The sequence below is a fragment of the Lactuca sativa genome, chromosome 5 (genome assembly GCF_002870075.4).
Source record: "Lactuca sativa cultivar Salinas chromosome 5, Lsat_Salinas_v11, whole genome shotgun sequence".
NCBI lineage: Eukaryota > Viridiplantae > Streptophyta > Magnoliopsida > Asterales > Asteraceae > Lactuca > Lactuca sativa.
This window is the reverse complement of record NC_056627.2, coordinates 12,317,723-12,325,665: the sequence shown is the minus strand read 5'-3', so window position 1 is coordinate 12,325,665 and position 7,943 is coordinate 12,317,723.

Below are 7,943 nucleotides of genomic sequence, written 5' to 3'. Positions count from 1 at the left end.
TACGTAGCTAAAATCTACTTAGTGAAAGTGTTTCCTCACCATCATTTTCATGAATTAGAGAGAAACCTTATGACACTTAGATTTAATAGTGTATGTGTTCTTATCCACGTGAATTTTCAAAACCATAATCACAAGACAAGGATAATGACACATTCAAACTTATATGGACTGAACTCAATCTTAATTTCTTGCCATCTGGCAGCCCAAGGGCCTGCCATTGCTTCCAAGTTGTTGTGCAACCAATTGAGAACTCTAAGAACTCATATGCAAAGCCAACTTTAACTGGAATGGGCACATTAATAAATTATGTCAACACGATAGGTTATAAACCTCACGTCGTGTGCTAGTGAAGAACTTCAGGTTTTATTCTTGATTAGTTCTTAAGACTTTCAAGACCTTTAAGACTCCCACTGTCCTCTTGACATATAAGACTTCCTTTGTTGGTCTTTGTGGATTCTAATCAGATATTCAAGAGATAGTGTGGATTCTAATCAAGACAAACACTTCACACAATTGGCCTTAGTTGGTCTTTGTTTTATCCAAAACATCACAACTTACCAATTTCAAATGTACAAGAGTAGAAACTTTTACTCTTACATTTGACAAGTGTTTTAAACCTTCTTTAAGACATGTCACTCAAGTTACAATCTTGGAGTATGACTCTAAGAATTGTTTTGGAATGACATATGACTCATCTTCTTGATTTAACCATTTCAACAATTCATAGCTCCTCTTCTTAGCTATCAGAATGCACTTAGAGGATGAATTGTGATAACGTCTCTTAATCATTAAGATGATCATATAACATGATACTAAAGTACTCTCCCATCTTTTCAGATTTGAGAAACTTTTATCCTTCTGCCTAATTTGATTCTTCTTATTCACTCTTCCATACATTCGAACCTTTTCTAATGTCTCAGAATTACACTTAAGCTTGTAAGTATAACCATATTTACTAAGCTTTAGTAAATTATGACGAATAGTCTTATCGATCTTTTGTGGTGGACTTAGCCAGTGCACAAGAATGTGTACATGATCCCTTAGTCCTTCACTTGACTCACATATACATGTGAACAAGGAACTAGTCTTAATTTTCCAAAAATGAAAAATTCTCATTCATCATGCTATACAACTTGCATGATTCCTAGTTTCGGTCCAACTGAAACTTGAGTGATGAGGATCTTTCCTTATTTGGTAAATTTAGACATTACCACAAATGAAAGAATCAATTTCATATTTCCACTTTTGCTATTAATGGAATCCTATAAGCAACAATTTTTTTTCCTCAAATGCCATTGTAAGGATATTTTAAAATAAAAAATTTCCTTTTATTTTTAAAACTTTGCAGAAAAACTTCTCCTTACAATACATATGAAAACTTGTTGCTATTTATTCCTAAGCAATATCTCATAACTCCTAAGAAGTAGCTCAAGAATCCGATCTTCAAACTATGCGATAGAAATCCATCTACGCGATCAGATTCAACATATTCTTTCCTTAAGTTCCTTCACTTTTTCTTTGATTCTTAAAACATCACCAAGTGACCCAATCACATCATGTATCAAGAATCTCAGAATAGAAACTTAGCAGAGTTAGATAGTGGACTTTACCTGAAATAGATTCAACCTTATTGACTTTAACACCCTTAGGTAATATTGGCAGCTTCGCAACCAATGCCCCTTCCTTTGGCAATTTAATATATGGATGTTGTGGTAATGGAACATGAGACTATCACAGACTTAGCCTTTCTCTTTACCATTTGGTCACCGAGTTAACTATGGCCGATCCCTTTCCATTGGGAAGAAAGAGCTTTACTGGATGTCCAATGTCATTATTGTCAATGTCCACAAGTTTTAGGAAGTTGATCTTTGCAAATAGTGTAACAGCCCGGATTCCCATGTATTATTTATTCATATATCTTTGGTGTTTTGTGAGGGGACTCGGCGAGTTGGAGCTCAAACTCGTCAAGTAGGATCGCGGTTTTGGACGCGGCTTCGCGCCTGGACTCAGCGAGTCCGCGCTGTTTAAAGAAACCCTAATTTCCCGGTCCTGAGCCCTATTTAGAGGACCTTATGGCCCTTCATTGCGGCTACCTTCGACCTTGAGAGCACCAGAGCAGCTGAGAGTTCTTGTGAGTGAGATAAGAGGCCATTATTCACCAATTTTGTGTGTGTTTGCAAGAAAGGAACAGGAAGGTCAAGCTAGGAGAGTTGGGGAGCTCGGATTTACTTCCATTTCTACAGAAGAAACTAATTGAGGTATCATTCATAGCTTATTCTCGTGTTTAGTTGTTATGGCCAAATCTACGGTTTCTTCATGCCTTGTTTGCCTTGTATTTGGAGTGTGAGAGGTCCCTTGGGGAAATGGTACCTAGATCTGGACCTTAGTGGGTCCAGAGAGTCCCTAATGCCCTGCTTTATGCCTTTCCTTTTGAGTTGGGGACTTAGGTTACCATTTTAGATGTCATTTCATCAAAAGAAGCCTTGTATGCGTTGCATGGTAGCCAAGGTGGTAACTTTACGTGATGAATGTCCTTGGGAGGGCTAGATCTATGAGTTGTTGGAGCGGATCTGACCTCAGAAGCGAGATTGAGTTGATGCATGGCATGGACTCGACGAGTCCGAAGAACAGACTCAGCGAGTAGCATGAAGATTGTCCTTAACCACTCAGTGAGTGGTCTTGCCGAGTTAAGGGTTGACTTAGTGAGTCAGGGAGAGTTAGAGAGGATTGACAGGTGGACTGAGTCGATCTGGAACTCGCCAAGTTGTTCTTGAGACTCGGCGAGTTGAGTCGTGGTGGCCCCGCAATTCATGCCAGGTGGAACTCGTCGAGTTAGGGGTGTACTCGACGTGTCAGGAGAAGATCCTAGGGAGTCAGTGAACACGTATAGACTCGCTGATTAGCTCTAGTGCACTCGTCGAGTCCGGTCAAAGTTGACCGTTGACCGTTGACCAGTGTTGACTTGATAGGGGTAGTCAACCTTAGTGGTAAAAGTGTTAATTAGAGATATATGATGTTATAGGAGGATTTTAGCTCGGAGGATCGAGCACGAGTGATTTCCGGGATTCGCGAGTTATCGATATATACGAGGTGATTCTTCTCACTATACTTTACCTTGAGTAGGTAATCAGAGTTATGTGATAGAGTATTTGTATGCTATATGTATGTTATGTGTTGTACTGCATTATTTCTATGTGATTTATGTTGTGCATGTTTATAGAGTTGGAACCGGAAGGTTCCCAGATTTAGAACCAGTAGGTTCACAGAGTAGGGTCTACGGACCCATAGAGTTATAGCCTCGAGCGGCTAATATGTGTTATGTGTGGTATTTTGGGGAACTCACTAAGCTTTGTTCTTACAGTGTTGGTGTTTATTGTTTCAGGTACTAGTGATGACCGTGGGAAGGCGCCGGCTTGATCAGTACACACACATGGGATTTTTATGATATGTGATCTTGGGATTTATTGTATGACATTGATTGGAGTTTCAAATACTGATGTTTTATGAAAATTAAATGAATATGTTTTTAAATTATGCGAAAAATTGTTTTGAAATTCACGGCGTTACAAGTTGGTATGAGAGCCTTGGTTTGAGAGATTCGAGTACACCTTCGGGCGTATTTGAACTCAAACTGAGGATTTGAGAAGTATTTCAAAAAGAATAAAAGATTTTTGGATGAACGCAGAGTAGAGTTGTGTGTACGATCAGTCCGCGCCCGAACGGTGATTTCCCAAAATACCCTCATGTTATGTGATATTGATATTGACATGATGTATTCTCATGCTAGAGTAGGCTAGGTACTCCTAGTAGGACTATAGTGGCCTGATTTGTGATGCCTTAGCCTAGGGAGAGGTGAGCTGCTATGAGATGCTTGAGAGTGAGTAGGTAGCAGCGAGGGGCTTATGAGAGAGTTGTTAGAGAGTGGATTGTGCATGATAGAGTACTTGGAATTTGGGATCCGAAGAGGAGGACTTGGGGTGTATTCTGATACGGTGCAGACAGTAGTATTGGGCCCGTACTACTGAAAGCACCGGAGTAGTGTACAGCCCAAGTAGGAATCTTTGGAATACAAAGGATCAAGGAGGGATGAGTTGTCGAGTGTGAGTATGCTCGAATGGATTCTAATTTATCGTATGTTGTATTTCAGAGGTAGATCATGGTGAGGACACGTCTGATGCCTGAGAGCAGTGAGACCAGTGATGAGGAGATCTGCCGGATCATCCACGAGGAGGTGGCTGCGGCTATCAGGGCAGAGATACCAGAGATGTTTGGGTCTATTAAGACCACGCTGATTGAGACCTTTGACGAGCGTTATGTCGCTCTTTCTGAGGCTGTTGTTGCAGCAGCCACTGCAGCTATTGCTGCCGCGAGGCCGCAAGGTGGTGATGTGTTGCTGTTCCGGGAGTTCAGCAACACAAAACCGCCAGAGTTTGATGGGACCCAGGACCCGGTGGCAGCTATGAGGTGGATTTCTGAAATAGAGGGGTGTTTCTTCACTTGCTCATCTCCTGAGCATTTGAAGGTTCGGTTCGGGCTGAACCAACTTCGCTTGGGAGCGAAGGACTGGTGGAAGTTTGTGACGGCGCACTTTATGCCTGCTGAGCTTGCGGCAGTGACCTGGGAGAGGTTCAATGCCATGTTCCGAGATGAGTATGTTCCCCAGGTGGAGAGGGAGCGCTTGGCCCAGGAGTTTCTGACCCTCAAGCAGGGTATTGAGTCTGTTACGGCGATTACCAGGATGTTCCATGAGAGGGCGATGTTCTGCCCTGAGCACGTGTCCACGGAGCAGGCACGTATGAGCCGATATTTGAGTATCTTGAGGCGAGATATTCGGGAGTTCGCGGCGAACTCCTCATACCAGACATTTCCCGAGCTTCAGGAAAATTCCCGGAAGAGGGAGATTGAGCTAGAGACTCAGGCCAGGGAGGAGGCGGAGTCTCAGGGGAGGGGTCAGCGACCGGCACAGTCTCTGCCGGCAGCCAAGCAGGCCAAGCCCGCTGATCCCAAACCAGGGAGCCAGAAAGGCCGCACTTGTGGGAAGTGTGGAAAGGGTCATGATGGGGTCTGTAGAGCGGGATCTTGCTACAAGTGTGGCAAGTATGGGGCACATGGCCAAGTTCTACCCCAAGGGGTTCGCGGTGTGTTTTCACTGCAATTAGATCGGACACCGGAAGGCATAGTGTCCGCAGTTGCGAGGATCATCTCAGGGAGCACCTCCGGGATCTGCCCATGCCGCAATTAGAGCTACCGAGAGTCGGCCAGTGAAGGTCGAGACGCCGAGAGCGTGAGGGAGAGCTTTTCAGCTGACCGCGGAGGAGGTCCGCGCAGCACCCGATGTCGTGGCTGGTATGTACTCTTTCATGTATTTATTTTGATGTTGTGATATTATGCTTATATTATGTTATGCGTAGGTACTTTTCTTGTGAATTCTGTACCTGCCTTGGTGTTATTTGACTCGGGTGCGAGTCGGTCTTTTGTATCTTTGGCTTTTAGTCAGCATATCAGCGTTAGTCATGAGGCGTTGAGTCGGCCTCTGAGAGTTTCCATAGCTGATGAGAGGGTGATATATGCCACGGAGGTTCTCCGAGGGTGCGTAGTCGAGATTTTCGGTGTTGAGTTCCCGATTGATATGGTTCCTATTGCGATGGGTGATGTCTGTGTCATTGTGGGCATGGACTGGTTGAGCAGATTTGGTGCGGTTATCGACTGCGAGTGAAAGCTGGTGACCATACGAGACCCTAGTGGGGGAGTTCTTTCGGTGTACGGCGAGGGTACACGTTCAGGATCAGCGTTTTGTTCGGCCGCTAGGGCGAGGCAGTGTCTACAGCAGGGCTGTAAGGGTTTCATTGGGCCCCGAGCAGCAGGCCTCCTTTGAGACACTTCGCCAAAGGTTATGCGAAGCCCCGGTGTTAGCCCTCCCGGAAGGGATAGAGGACTTTGTGGTATACTGTGATGCATCGATTTTGGGGTTGGGAGCGGTGCTGATGCAGAGAGGGAATGTGATAGCATATGCATCGAGGCAGCTGAAGCCTCATGAGACGAGATATCCCACCCATGATCTAGAATTGGGGACAGTGGTGTTCGCCCTCAAGATTTGGCGTCACTACTTGTATGGGGTTCGGTGTACGATATACACGGACCATAAGAGTTTGAAGTATTTGATGGATCAGCCCAACCTAAATATGCGTCAGAGAAGGTGGTTGGATGTGGTCAAGGATTATGATTGTGAGATCCTGTACCACCCAGGAAAGGCTAATGTGGTAGCCGATGCATTGAGCCGCAGGGCGGAGAGCACCCCGCTGCGGGATGTATGTTTGAGATTGACCGTGATAGCTCCAGTGTTGGACGCCATTCATGGGGCACAGGCCGAGGCTGTGCAACCTGAGATGCAGAAGAGGGAACGGGTTGTTGGTTTGGTTTCAGAGTTCGTTACTGATGGTCGGGGGCTTATGACATTTCAGGGGCGTATCTGGGTGCCGTTTGTAAGAGGGACGCGTACCATTTTGATGGAGAGGCTCATCGGTCGAAATTCTCGATTCATCTGGGGGCCACTAAGATGTATTTGGATCTGAGAAAGGAGTATTGGTGGCCCTGTATGAAGAGGGATGTCGCGTGGTTTGTTGAGAGGTGCTTGACCTGCCGTTGGGTTAAGGCCGAGCACCAGAGGCCGCATGGTAAGTTGCAGCCATTGGAGGTTCCCGAATGGAAGTGGGAACAGATCACTATGGATTTCATCACCAAATTGCCAAGGACTGCCAGAGGAGTTGATGCAATTTGGGTGATTGTGGATAGATTGACGAAGAGCGCTCACTTCCTTGCTATCAGCGAGAGTTCTTCAGCAGAGAAATTGGCGGAGGTGTATGTGAGGGAAGTGGTATCTCGGCATGGTGTGCCGATCTCGATTGTTTCAGACCGTGATGTGCGCTTCACTTCCAGATTCTGAAAGAAGTTTCATGAGGAGTTGGGTACTAGACTGCATTTTAGTACCGCATATCATCCCCAGACAGACGGTCAGAGTGAGCGGACGATTCAGACGCTCGAGGAAATGCTCCGGGCATGTGTGTTGGATTTCAGGGGTAGCTGGGATGCATATTTGCCCTTGGCAGAGTTTTCCTACAACAACAGCCATCATTCGAGCATTGGTATGATGCCCTTTGAACTGTTGTATGGAAGGAGGTGTCGGACCCCCATTTGTTGGGGAGAGGTTGGACAGCGGGTGATGGGTAGTACATAGATCGTGCTTAAGACGACAAAGCAGATCCAGCAGGTCAGACAGAGGTTGTTGACCGCTCAGAGCCGACAAAAGAGTTATGCAGACAGACGCCGGTCCGAGCTTGAGTTTCAGGTCAGCGACCTTGTACTCCTGAAGGTCTCTCCTTGGAAAGGAGTGATTCGATTCAGGAAGAGGGGCAAGTTGGGGCCCCGATATATTGGTCCATTCCGAGTAATCGCGAAGGTAGGCCGGGTAGCCTATCGTTTGGATTTGACCGCAGAGTTGGGGCAAATTCACGACACTTTTCATGTGTCGCAGCTGAGGAAGTGTATAGCCGATGAGTCGGCAGTGGTTCCATTAGAGGATATTCAGGTGGACGCGAGCCTGAATTATGCTGAGAGACCAGTGGCCATCAGAGATCGGAAAATCAAGGTTCTGAGGAACAAGGAGGTACCCCTGGTTTTGGTTCAGTGGCAGCATCGGAAGGGGTCCGAGATGACCTGGGAGCCGGAGCGTAAGATGCGTGAGCAGCATCTGGAGTTATTTGTAGAGCAAAACTTCGAGGGCAAAGTCTAGTTCTAGTGGGGGAGAATTGTCACAGCCCAGATTCCCAGGTATTATTTATTCATATATCTTTGGTGTTTTGTGAGGGGACTCGGCGAGTTGGAGCTCAAACTCGCCGAGTAGGATTGCGGTTTTGGACTCGGGTTCGCGCCTAGACTCGGCGAGT